We start from the raw sequence: 14454 nt of genomic DNA, 5'->3' as shown, positions 1-14454 counted from the left end.
ATTAGTGTTCTAGATACAATTGTAGAAAGGGCTTGATGATATAGGCTTTTAGTTAATTAATATTTAGTTATTGTTTTTTAGGTAATAGATTTTTAGTTAATCAAGTTTTTGTTGCTGAGCTTTTTTATCCAGGCAAAACAGGCAAAGTGATTCTCATAACTTCAGCATAACTGCAGCACAGGGTCCCAGGAAACTCTTGTGCTCTTATCAAAAGGCTAAAGGCTAAAATTTCACTCAGGAAAAATGAATTCTCGCTTAAGAATAACTCTGGGTTTGAGATTTTTGGCATTGAAACACAATCCAGACTTCACAATCAGTTTCAGATTCTCCTTTGCATTACACCATAATTCCAGCAAAGTAGAAGTTTTTGGTGTGTAATGATAATTCAGAAGTGATACATAAAACTCCATGACTAATTATATTTTTTTTTTACTGTGATGTGCTGCTCCTTGATAGGCAGGACTGGAAAAATGTTTGTTTTGCTTTTATTTGTAAAGAAGGTATTGCATTATACACAGTAATTTATTCTATTAAATGGTGTAACCCTTTTGTGTAAGACTTGATTAACAAAGGCAGTGTAGGGTAGAGCTGGGATTAGATTTCAGAAGTCAACTTAGTTTGTAGGTCAGTCTGTGTCTGGTTGATAGCAAAAGTTAATCAGCATGTTATCTGGAGATACAGAAACATGGTTTTACTTTTTTCAGGCCCTGGTGTGATTCCTGAGTTGTGCTAACTGTGCTTGTGTAAATTTGATTAACCCATCTATGGCTTAAATCTTGAAAACAGCAGTTCTAGGCGTGTTCATATTCATGAGAGTATCACAGTAAACCTAAATTAAGTAACCACTTTAGAAAAAAAATGTTGCGCCAAGAAACTTCAGCCAATAAGTATTTGTACAAAAATAAAAGTGAATGTATTTATCCCAGACTATAGCAATTGTGGTGAATAGTATTTGTGCTGAATATCAATACCCAAACATCACTATAAATTTCTGATTTAATGTGTTCAAATGTCTTTGAAAAGTGGTCTTGCTAAAATCCTATGGTTAAAATTCTGTCATGTTCCTCTGTCATAGTCCTCACAAGAAATAAAGATGACAAGTTAAGCTCAATTTCATAGTTTTCTCTCCAAATATTTGTGATTTTCAGAAGTCTATGTGCTGAGTCTTAATGTTGTTGTGACTTGGACAGGGTTGGTATTATTCAATTTGTTGGTTCGTAGCAGTTACCAAGCAGTGACCAGAAATGTTAAGCTATGTGTTTACTAAGCACTCTTTAAGTCTTGGTCATTTGCAAGCAGGCAGCAGTAGCAAATGCCTGTGATGCAGACACTATTGCAGCGTTTCCAAGGTAAATCCAAATAAACAGAAAAAAAATACTAGGTAAAAAGCACTCCTATTAAGAGTCTGTTCCAAAAGTCCTGCAATTTCAAGCACATTCTGTTATCATCCTCAATACATTGGTATGATAAAAACAATTTTATGTGACAACAGTAGCCTTCTAGTATGTGGCTACTCTTCTGAATTACAGTACTTATTATAATTTTCTATTCAACTAAATATATTTTACTTAAGTACTTTGCTATATATTTAAAGAAATATATTTGTTATATATTTAAATAAATGTTCCATAGTTCTTTGACTGTGAATAGGAAAAAATAGAATAATTTGTCTGCTTAAAATAACTATTTTAAATTTATATATTCATGAGATAGCCACAAAAAAGATTGATTTGTTCAAAATTATGGTTTCTACCATGTGTTTGAGTGTTGAATGTGTGTATCAGTTTCAAATTTGATAGCCTAAATGAGACTAATTCTTCTGTAATTTCAGTATTTTTTGTTTCATTTATTTTATGTAGTTGTCTTTGGCCAAATAAGTCATGTGATATTGCTAATAGCTTCAAATGTAGAGAAGAAAATGTGCAAAGTGGCACTTATTAATTAACAATCACAAACTAGATGATTATGAGTAGATTCTACTCAGCTGCCTAAGTAAGACAAATGCAGTGTATTAATACTGAAAAAGCTGCTGTCCCATTATATTGCAAGTCTGATGTAGACACAGAAGCAAGGAGTTTCATATTAGGACTATTTTATTCCTGTGTTATTATGGCTGTATAATGTAGTTAAAGAAGTCATAAGATTTTATGATTAATTTAATCTCAGTTTACAATTGTTTCACTTATGTTTCAACCAAGGAAGCAGGGATTGAGGCCGCTGTAGATATAATTTTTACTATGCTGTGCTACACTAAATATTGTAGGTGTAACTTTAGAAAACCTTAGGCAGACTTGTATGAAGCTAGCTAATTTTAATATGTACTTCAAAATAAACTGAATTATTATTATTTCACATTATTATGTGAAATATATATTTGTCTGTATGTGATTATGTCATCTCAGTTTATGTGTGGGAATTTTTGATCCAGTTAACTACACTGCCATTACTCATCCAAGTGGACCCTTTCAACCAAGTAGTTATTAAATATTGAAATGTTCCAAAGATTTTCACTGTGAGAAATTAAATATTTAATTTTGCATAATATCTTCACAGAAATGTTTCAACTGTTTTATATTTTGAGAAGATGCTAAAATGTATAATCTCAATATTGTATGAGCTTATATCTTGACAAATTTCATTAGATCTATTTAAGGCTCAATCTCTCTATTTTGCTGTATGGATGTGGACCTTAAAGATTGAAAGTGTTGTCCAGGGCTGTAAAGTCATCTTCTTTTAAATGTAAATTTCAGAAGTTTATTGAACTCCACGTCAATTACTCCATGAAGACTTAACTAGATGCAAGAATGCACTTAGAGTTTGGATTCTTACAGTTGACAAGTCTTGTGAACAGAGCAGATAAATGAATGAGGAGAGATATAAGCAGTAAACAAATTATTAGAAAATTAACAATCTGTTATAACCAATCTGTGTAGATTAGGGAAAAAACAAAACAAACAAGCAAAAAACAAACCACACTCAAAAAAATAATCAACAAACAAAAGTAATCATAAACAACACAAGATTGTACACAAAACACTCACTTCAAAATCTTCAGGTAAATTTTTTTCCCTAAGTTTCACTTAAATGCCAAATTTCACCCCATCCTCTCACTTCTAACAGATGAGCCACAGTAAGAACCAATATTAAACTAGACTAAGATAGCTCTCCTGTTTTCTATAAATCAAAGATGTTCACGTAAACAATTACCAGTTTGTGGCAGACTGCCAAGTGTTTATTTCTTACTGTAACTACCAGTGATCATCATGGGGATTGTCATGCTTTTCCCTCTTGGAATGCACATTGCAGAGTAATTGTGGTAACAGCTTATTCACAGCTTGTTAAGTCATATTTGATTCAGGGAAATATTTGGGTAAAAAAGGTTGTCTCCAAAGTGTATTTAATGAACACAGCAGACAACCAGTCTTCAGTATTATGGTAATAGACTTATTCATCTTGATTTGGGAAAATGACTTTGGTTAAATGCTGTCTGTGGTTGAACTCTCATTAAAACCATTAGAAATGCTACATCAAATCATAGAGAGGCTTGAGTTGGAAGAGACCTTAGAGATCATCTAGTTCCAGCCTCTCTGCCATGGACCGGAACACCTTTCACCGGACCAGGTTGCTCAAAGCTTCATCCAGACTAACCTTGACCATTTCCAGGAAACGGGGCATCCACAACTTCTTTAGAGAACCTGTTCCAGTGCCTCATCACCCTTACAGTCAAGAATTTCTTCCATGTATGTAATGTAAGCCTACTCCCAGTTTTAAGCCAATCCCCTTATCTTATCACTATATGCCCTTATAAATAGTTTCTCTCCATCTTTCTTGTAGGCTTCCTTCAGGTACTGGAAGGTCACCGTTAGAACACCCAAAACACTTCTCCAGGGTGAACAATGCCAATTCTCTTAGCCTTTCCTCATAAGCAAGGTACTCCATCTCTCTAATGATCTTGGTGGCCCTTGACTCAGTGAAAAGTTTGATAAAATAATTTATTTTTATCTTCCTTGTCTTTAATAGCTTTAGGATTTTTCTGTTCTCCCTTTCACCATTACAGATACATTGATTTTTGTGAGACTTTGGTAATAGTATTGCAAATGAGTGTCGGCTATTTAATTGTTTCCTCTGTGGTAGTAATGAGCATTATGATACAAATGTTCTATCTGATACCTCAATTAGTATTTAGATTGGACTCATAAAATTTCTTAAGTAACCATCATCTGTCTATCAGAGGAAAAACGTAACATACACATGGGGTTAGCACAGCCAGGGTTGTGATTGACTAAATTATTCCTTTCTGATCAGCTGTTGCCTAAGAGGTAAGTGTCCTTTGGGTTCAGGACTCCCATGGGATACATTCTTGTCCCTTCTAGCTACATGGCAAAGTGAGTCTCAAAATCTTAGCTTGTGCCTCTTTACTCATAACCCATTTTAAGTAGCTGTAAGTATGCTCTGACCTTTTGTAGAAACGTTGTTGGAAAACTTTTGTTAGAAGTAAAAAACGTATGATCAGACACAAATGTATCTTAATCCTCCCACAAACATAAGCTAACACATAAGAAGGAAAGTATCAATCAGCTCTTTATTTCTCATACTGTGAGATACAGCAATATTCTAACAGGTTTACATTTTTAAAATCAGTAATTTTTCTTTTATCTGTGCCAGGAAGATGATGTTTGACCTACAGCTTCCTCTAGTTTTTTGCTTGTTACTGGCAAACAATTCTATATGCAATGACCTCCCTGAAAAACAGTTGGAAGTTGATTTTTTGCATAGAAACCATTGCTAAACATTTTACCAAGATGTCTAGTGTTTTAAATAACTGAAAGTGTACTATTTTCAAATGGTGCCTGAGAGCCTGCTTTGATATAATTAGTCATTTGTGTTGAAATATTTTATTGTGATGCTATAATCATGATCTTCTTCACTGTTTCTTTTCAAAGGAGCCACAGCACTTCTCAGGGTCAAGCATTTGTAAATGGTGATGGTTGCTAATAGCTCAGTGCAAAAGGCACTATGAGTGGCATGACAGAAGTAGAAATTTAGAGCTTTCTGTTGCATCATCTTCAAATCAAAAACATCCATGGAATTAAAAAATCAGGGACAAATGTTGGTCAGAATGGTTAGATTACCATAAAACAAGCAGGGTAGATGTACATCTTCTCTTGAATTGTCAGCATCCTTTATTTTGGGGAGGGTTTTGATTCATTTATATAGAAAAGCATAGTTTCAGACCAGCTATCCAAATTAGAACAGTCCAGGGCATGACTGTTCATTGATTTCCTATTTGATTAAGAGTGAACAAAAATACAGAACCCTTTATTTAAAAATAGGCTCTTTGAAACCCTATTGAAGAGGATCAAGAAACGGGAAGCATTAGGAATATAACAGTTGTTCCTTGATCTGCCTCATTAGTTCAATGGTATTTCAAAAGTGCAGTTTTTAACAATATTGTTCCCACACGTTTTTGGAATTCTAATCAAAAGGTAAATCGATCAGCAGTAATATCTTGGATGTAAAGCCTGAAGTTTGAATAGCTAGCCAGAAATTGCCCATACTTTCCTTGATACGTCTTTAAAACAATTGCTGTATGATGGGGTAGCAATCATTGCAAGGATAAGAGGACCTAAAAAAAATTTTTTTTTAGACTCATAACAATAAAACACCGTTGGACTTGTACTTTTGGAAATAAAACCGATTTAATGTAAAAACAACTCAGAGTGACTTAATATTGAGTATTTTTGCTTAAGAAATCAAGTTACTAATTGCACTGGGCAAATTATTAAGGCTTTCATCATTAAGCCATCACAGAAAAAAGTATTTTGTGCCTACTAGAATTTACTTTGTATAGTAGAAAGTTGGATTAATATACCACAATTATGGAAAAACATTTTATGTTGTAAATAAAAAATATTGATAGTTGTGAAGAATATACACAGCTTCTCAGTAGCATTGTAACAGGTATAACTAGAAGCATTAAAGAATTCAGGTTATAAAGTACTGTTTTAATTAGATACCTTGTATTTTATGAAAAAATGGTTGATCGATTTTTAACATTTTTTAAAATTTAATTAGTCAAATGCAAGAATAAGAATGCATGTGAAAGCAGATTTTCTAGCCTAATTTTACAAAATGTCATTCTTAGAAAGTACAAGTGATAGAAATATTAGTATGTGATGCTGTTAAGAATGACATAGTATAACATCATTTCCCTTAATACTAAAGAATTTCATTAAATAAAACTTTCAATCTTTTCACTTACAGGTCTTTCAAAGAGGCACTTTGTTTGACTTTGAAATGTGCTTTACAGTAGAGTCAGCTCTCTGCTGATATTAGGGGATTTAAACATGAATAAAGATCATTAAGCACAAATTATGAGTGAATTCTGAATTAAAATACAGCAAGTATTGGTCACCATCCTAGCATGAGTGGGTTATGTTTGCAGCTTTTTGGTCAGAAAATATTATAGTACAGCCATCCTGAAATCTACCTCAATATTTCCATTCCGATTAATTCAATTTTTTTTCCTGTTCCTTTCTTATAATTCTCTTTCTTTCCCTGTCCATTTTCTGTTTCTCAGAATTATCATGTAGTTTACTTGAAAAAGTAACTGTCTAGTTTAAATCCTAGGAAGGTAGGGAATTAAAGGAATAATCAATCAATCAAACAAACAAAAAGCCCAAGTCACTACCAAAGACCCACAAATAGAAAAATGAAAAAAAAAAACAACCCCAAAACAACAAAACACGGAAATTATTTTGTGTGGTACCTGATTCTGCTTGGGACAGAAGACTAGGCTTTGCTTACTCTTTATTAAATTTGGTCCGTTTCTAGATATATGGCCCTGTAATGCTCCTAACCACAGTTTTGCAGGATTGTCAGTACAAGGGATAGAATATATTTTATTATGCATTGATAAAAAGATTGATAATCCTGCTCTTTGTCATGCCATTTAGAATACCTGTCATGTCAAAAAAAGAGTAAAAATATATGTTGAAAAACTACACATATTTTTTTGCTGTATATTGGCTACTGAAAATTGACGTGCATCCACTTTTGTATGTAGTAGGATGGATACTACCATATTCCAACTCTTTCATAGGAAGACATACAAGATACCATTATCTTTCTTAAATATATATGGATAGATTTACCTGTTTAGGATCATGTGGAAAAAAAAAAAAGCAGGAAGATTTTCTGCATTACGAGGACTTTGAAGGTTCATGCGCAAGTGAGTAGAATGTTGCAGTCCTTCTTAGCTATAGATACAAGCAGTACTTTTAAAAATATTGCTTGGATGTGATGTGCTATTGTAACTATTTTTATTATTGGGCCCTAAAAACTTATTCAAGTTCTTGATCCCTATTGAGCAAGGTATTGTAGGAGTACAATGAAGGGACGGTTTGTTTCCTAAAGAGCCAAGAATGTTGTGTCTTTGAAGAGGTTTTAGTAATAATAGAAAAAAACAACTTCAAATACCCTCCAGTATAACTGAATACTATTCAGCGGCTGTAGTGTCATCTACATTGCAGTAGTGTTCTTTACACCACAGGTGATTTTTCTAGGGTAAGTCAAAACAATGATTTAAATCTCTAAAATCATATCTATTGTTAGTCAAGTTAACCTTACAGTACTGTCTCTATCTGGACATGTTTTTACCACAACTGCTGTGCTAAAAGCATTTTGTTGTTTTGACTTTTTATGATGTCTTCAGCTTTTTCTCCTTAGAAAGGTTCCTCACCTTACCATTAGCTTGGTCTGACCATGAAGAAGAAAATTACACAAATACACTTACTAGTTTGATTAGAGGACAGCTTTCTGGCAATGGTATGGGTGACTCAAATTGTGTTTCCTTGCTTTCAACCCCTTCCCCTGTTTTCAGGTAGTGGTTGAGGGACTATTTAAAATGCTGTGGTTGCTGTGCTGTCAGAGATGGTAGGAGCCCTATCTCTGTGCCTCACTTTGCAGGTTTGCTTTCACATTTACTTTTTTGACTTGTTTTTTCTTCAGTTCTTCTGTTCTAAGGAGCCCTATTCACTCTTCTTCCTGAGACATTGGTCAAGTTCTAATGGCTCAGGCTTTTTTCCTGCTTTAGGGAGATTTTTTTGTGATGCAGATGACAATATAAACACAGCTCTCCTTGTTGAACCAGCCATTGAAAACTGGAAAAGCAGTTTCCTTTTTTCTCCAAAGATGTAATCTACTATTAGAGAATATAACACTTTCCAAGGAAAAAAATATGTACCTTTTTCTCCGTAGCATGAGAGATATGAGTTATGCCTCTGTCCTCGTTATGTTCTCCTCCAACTTTCAAACAGCATAAAAGGAACTATGTAAATGAAAAAATAACTTAATAAGAGAGAAGTATTCCTTCCTCCATCTTAGGCTCTTAGAGAAAAATCCTAGTCTTGAAAACTGTTGGTGTATGCTTTCTTGAACTGATACAATGTGCCAACTTCATGGAAGAGGTGGTAATGCTTGTGATACAAATACAAAGGTGATTTTTTCAAAGAGCATTACATAAGGCTAGTCAAGGTAGCAAGGCTCGTGGCTTGCAGCTGAAGGGAGGAAATTGCTTCATTAGGGTACCGGTGCTTCTTGCATGTAGTACTAAAGAGAAGGGAGCATTTTAGTGTTCCAAAAGAATTAGAGTCAACTTCTCTGCAAATTTAAGGAAGCACACTATGTATCATAAACTCTGTACCTTTTTCCTAATTAACAAAACACCTGTGGTCCCTCATGGGCTATGTATGCTTTATTGCAGAACTGCACAGCATTGAAGTTTGGAGACTTCTTTTTCCCTGAAAATTGAAGCAATTAAAATAATTCCTAGTTCTGCAACTGTTGCCTATTAACAGTGTTTCTAAATCTCACCTATGGTCCAGGTTAACAAGTGACTGAGTGGCTCCTATTTCCACCCCTTTCCTTTTGTAGTTTGCAGTATAAGCAATCCTTCATTAATTTCTATCTAAGGCTGAGGAAAGAGAATGGGTTTTGGTTTTCCTATTAACAGACCTAATGGTTTGGGTTTTTTTAATCTCTATATTGAGTTTGGCATGCCATCATTGGAAATGCATATATCATGTAAAGATGTACTTCAGTTAATATGCATGAAACCAGGAGAGTTGACTGCTAGTGGAAGATACCAATTAATATGTAAAAAAAGGTTATATACCTTCAAAAACCCCAAACTACCTAACTATAGTTAGTGCTTCAACACATGCATAATGTTAACCCTCACCCATGTCCTGGATTTTTTTTTCTCCTAATTTTGAAGAATTCAGACTATTTTTTATCTCTGAAACACCTTGTTCTTCAAGGAGAATTTTGGTCACTTCTGTATCTTTTTCAAGGTTTTCTTGTTACTGAGGATACAGGAATATCAGGTGATTTTTTCAAAGAGCATTACATAAGGCTAGTCAAGGTAGCAAGGCTCATGGCTTGCAGCTCAAGGGAGGAAATTGCTTCATTAGAGCACCAGCCTTTCTTGCATGTACTACTAAAGAGAAGGGAGCATAGTGAGAACTAGCTCAACCATGCATTGACAAGCCCAGTTTTGCAAGTTTACCAGAAAAATCTTCTTTTTAAGGAATAGCCTTTTGCCAGCCACCAAAGAAAGGGTTACCATCTTCCTCACAAGCTGCTTCAAGGCGAAACACCATGCTTCTGCTCAGGGTCTACAGGATAAAGCATCACAAACCAGCTAGGAGCAAATACATTTCAGACCTATTTTCAAGCCCTACTAACTGCTAAAATGGTATTTCAGATATTATTCATATTTGTTCAGATGCCATTAGGTTCTGTGTGAAAAATCACTTCTGTAACACAGCTGCCCATTTTACTTGTTTAAATGATGACTGGCAGGTTTTAGAAACTGGGTTCAGAGAATCATGGAAACAAATTGCATACCTTGCTCACTGGGCATTCAGCCTATAAATTATGTGAGGTAGGTACTCTTTTTAAAATCAATAGCAAGAAGTATACACAATTTGATTAAATAGTATTGTATATTCATTAAAGCTGTTTTTTGTAGCTGAAAGCCTTCCTCCTGGAGCTCACAAAAAAAAAAGTTTGTTTGAATCCTAAACATTATTATTTTCCCACTTTTAATTAATGGGATAAATTATTGCTGTGATGCAGTGTTTTATTTCATAGTAGAGGAGTGTTTCTAGTTCAACTGAAGTACTTACTCTCTCACAGCAGTACTTGTTCCTCCTTTGTTGCTTCTTATTTAAGAAGTTCTAGTCCCTCAGTCTTTCAGCCAGGTAGTGAAGACAATATTATATGATTTAAATGACCAGTCACAAAACACAAGTGTCTCAGAAATTATCTGCGAAACCAATTCAGCAAACACTCCGTAGGTTGGAATTTGTTTTCTTAAACTGTCTGGGAAATCTTTGGTAATGGTGTATGTATTGGCCTGGACAAGCAGTTTTGGTCATCAGATAGCATTATAACATAAATAACTGAAGGAGTGTTAGCTGTGATTCATCAAACAACAAGAAATTCTTAGTGAATGTTATAATTCATTTACCTCTGATAGTTATATTTAATAGAAGATACAAATATAATAGTTATACATATGAACTGCTACCAGCCCTGCCAGTTCTTAACTAATGTTTTCTGAAAACAAAACTGCTTCGTTTTAAGTCAGTGTATGAAGCAGTAATGTATAGTCACTTACATAACCTGTGTTTTACTCATAAAACAGAAAAGCAAAGGCACTTCTAGCCCAGTAGCTGTCTGGGTGACATTTCCATAGGGCCTGTTTTCTTCACTAGCCCTGCACTACTCACTAGCTGTAGATGTGGCTTCCCCTCGCTGTGGTGGTGATCACAATATTTCGGTGCTGGTGCTTTTAGCAGGATACAGGTTATCAGAGATGTTGTTTATACATGTGAAAAAAAAGTAATATAGAAGCTATGCCTCAGATTTCACCTGCTGTTAGAACTGAATGCAGCCAGTAGCCAGGTGGTTATATACTGTACCTTTTGCTGGAGTTTTGGGGAGATGGTTGCTAATAGCCAACCTTTGCAATTAAATTGCCATTCTGATCATGTATTTTCAATCTCATTAACAACATCTCCTCTCCCCTCATTCTTTTTGGTCACAATAATTTCTTAATTTCTTTTTTAACCATTTAGCTTCACTTTTTTCCATGCACTCTCTAAATTCTTCTTCATATTTTTCCTTGTTTGTAGCATCAGTGATTCTCATCTTTTCTGATAAAGATCATGGACAGTTTTTGTAGTTACTTCAGGAACTCTACTCTGTCCAATGTTATTGCTGTCCTGTTCATTTGCAGGTCTTTGTATATGGTTTTTATCTTCTTCCAAAATGGAAGTTTCTTAGATAATGTATTTCTTTAACTACTTTTCAGAATTGCTCTTTTGCGTCTACATTTTTTCCATTAGCCAAACCCTCACATCCTAATCTTCCTGTCTTTGGAGGGCAGTTTATGATCTAGCTGTGTATCACTCTTCCCTTTAGCCATCTATACCTTGTGAAACATTGAATTTACACAATAAACCTTATACTTATAAATCTTTCTTAAGACGTATTCCTTCCATAGCTTTGACCTTGGTCTCTTTTTCCAGCTAGTCAGCTGACTTTCAAGGAGGATTGTGTGTTCTTCCTACTGGACATTATTTGGAGGAGCCATCCTCATATTCCCAAACTTATGTTAAAAACTTAGAGCAGATCCATACTACTCTTTCTTCTTTGTAAAGGTTTTGCCCTACAGGCTGAAATTGTTAGTGCTTTTTATTGTGACAGTTTTAATGGCAGCTTTTGGTACTATTTTTTTGGTACTACTTTTTGTATTTTTGAGCTCCACTTAAAATATTATAGGCCTAAAATCATGTGTAATTCAATAGTATTAAATCATCCTAACCACTGATAAACTGAGATACAGAGGTCTGAAATGAGTGTTTTATAAGTCTCTGTTGGATGTAACTGTTGCACCTTTGTACTTTTCTTTAAATTATTTTTTAATAAAAAAATTCAATTTAAAATTATGAAAAAAAATACACTTGCTATTTGTACAGTTTTCATACAACTTAAAATCAGCACATAAGGTATTCTCTGCTTTGGAATTGGTTTGGGTTTTTTTAATGTGAATATTAGGCTGATTACATTTAGAGTGCCATTGTAGATGGGGTTGCCAGTTGGCAGTGAGGAGTGTGCGATTTGCTCGTTTGTGAGCGCGTGTGCGTGGGGAACACGCACTGTTTGCTAACGCCTTTCCTGACAGCCGCGATAAGCTGCCGCGGCTGGCGAGACAGTGCACCTAGCACAGGCTGGGAGGATGAAAGGTCGTTCTATGAAATGCAAACTGAGAAGCTATAGCGTAAACAAAACTGCTCTCAAAGAAGTACTGTTTCCTGCCTACATATACACAACTTTGTGCTTTTAGGCTGTACTCCACACTTTATGCAAATAATAATCACTCCGTTTCCATCTGAACATGAACAGCAGAGAGGGACTTGAGTCCTGGTCTCCCCAAGATCCATTCTGCCCAATAATTAGGTCACCTCTAGGTCATCTTTTATATTTGTTAAATGGAAAGTGAGTCGTGGCTTAGGAGGTCTGGTAAAACTGTGAGATTTTCATTATTGAACATTTCAAGTTTTCTGCTCTGGTATATCCAATATCTCTCTTTTTGACTGGTGTTAGGAAGTACCTGTTGCATTGAGGAAGCAGTGAAAACCAACTGCAGTGATACTAAATAGCAAAAAAAGAAAAAAGGTAAATGTTTCAAGTAAAGTTCTTGGGATGCTGTCATTTTTAGATTCTGAATGGCAAAAGCCGCATTTCAAGTCTCTACTATTGAGGAAGGCATCAGTGTGATTTCAGATATTGACATGGTAAAAATAGTGGTAAAGGTGGTAAAGCCTAAAAGTTTCTATGATGTTGGCAATTGTTACTGATTCTAAAAAGTAAACAGTTTATTTCAGATCTATACAAGAATACTAAAGAATTAAATCTCTTTGAATTCAACTATATTAGTGTTTCACTTTTTTCCCCTGGTTTGTAAAGTAAATTCTTTATTCTTGGTTAGTATTTCACTGAACGATCTGGTAAGAAAACTGAAACCTTTGTTAAAATTGGTGAAGAACTCTGAAAATCAGCGTTACTGTCCTTTTTTCTCATCTCTCCAGTATTCCTTCTGTCACCCAATCACAAGTCTCAGACTGCGTGGCTATTCTGTAAATAGTCATCCTTTTTTGTTCCTCTTATCTCTGGTGTTTTCTTGGCTTCCAAAAGACCACAATAACTCCAAGCATCCTTCATATCTCATCTCTGCTTCTGTTTCTTTTGTGATTTCATCACTTCCTGTGTAACTTGAGTCTTTTCATTCTTGTGCACTTACTTCTTGTCTGTAACCCAGCATGATTTTGGACTTCTTAATGGGTTCCCAGTACTTTCACATCTTCCCTTCTCCCATTCTCCTACAATCTCATCTCTTGGATAGTTTTACCAAACTCACGGTTTTAATTTCCACTCTGTCCTTAATGCCAGCTTTAATTGCTGATGAGTCCATTTGTTTTTTTTCAGACATCTTCATGCTCTGTCCCATGCTGCCCCATAAAAATCTGCAAATCCACTATGGGTGTTGCTGTCCCTGAAGTTCATGTCTGTGTGGTGTGTACAGCAAGTTCAGCACTGGCTAATCCATGTGTGGACTGAAACTTGCATTTATAGTATCTGGGAATGCTTTGTTTTTCCTTGCCTTCTGCTCTTTCCCGCTGTGTTTTTGCCTGATCTTTTTATGCCACACATGCACGGTGTCAAATCTAATGGGGCCTTAATTTCGGCATCTACATGCTACTGTAATTAATTAATAACTCCATCCTTTGTTAATTTTGACAACTGCTAAGAGGCTGAGGGGCAATTGTACTGCTAACCATCTGTACAAATGCAAAAATGCGAAAGACAGAAGATTGTTGATGGGATCTGCAGGCTGATGCATTAGCACGTGGTGGACTGGTGTGCAGTCTTCAGACATTCATTTTTCCCTAACAGACGTAGCCTCTATTTTAGGGACAAGAAAAATAGTACTTTTATTATGACAAGAAGTACCAGAACCTTCAGAAGCATATTTGTATTAACCAACTAAAGGATATGGAAGCAGGAGAGCCAACTCAGTGTTTGGGACAGTAAAGTGGGAGAGCTCTTTCTGTACTGAATAAGAAGGAGAGAACATGTCTGTGCCTTTGACTTCAGTAACAGGCTTCCTTACTCAATAGCTATATGTTTGTAGTTATGAGCTTTCTGAGTTCCTTCTGAGTCACCCACGTGGTGAATTTTCTTACTAAAACAAAATAGAACAATGGAAATTTTCTCCTCCCCTCTAAATAAACATTCAGTTAGATTAATCAATTTGAATTTTATTTGTACCTTAACAATGTATTTCCTGTTTGTTATACCACATAAAAGAAACTGTACTCCATC

At 35.1% G+C, this 14454-nt stretch overlaps 1 protein-coding gene across 7 annotated transcripts in view; it reads left to right on the top strand.

Annotated features, from left to right (window-relative positions):
* The window catches only part of FOXP2 (forkhead box P2), a 407162-nt gene that overhangs the window by 242471 nt on the left and 150237 nt on the right, over positions 1–14454 (top strand). The gene's annotated exons all lie outside the window — the stretch shown is intronic.

Source organism: Passer montanus, unplaced genomic scaffold, assembly GCF_014805655.1.
Source record: "Passer montanus isolate IOZ18808 unplaced genomic scaffold, ASM1480565v1 scaffold6, whole genome shotgun sequence".
In the NCBI taxonomy this organism is placed as follows: domain Eukaryota; kingdom Metazoa; phylum Chordata; class Aves; order Passeriformes; family Passeridae; genus Passer; species Passer montanus.
This window is presented reverse-complemented; position numbering and strand designations above follow the sequence as displayed.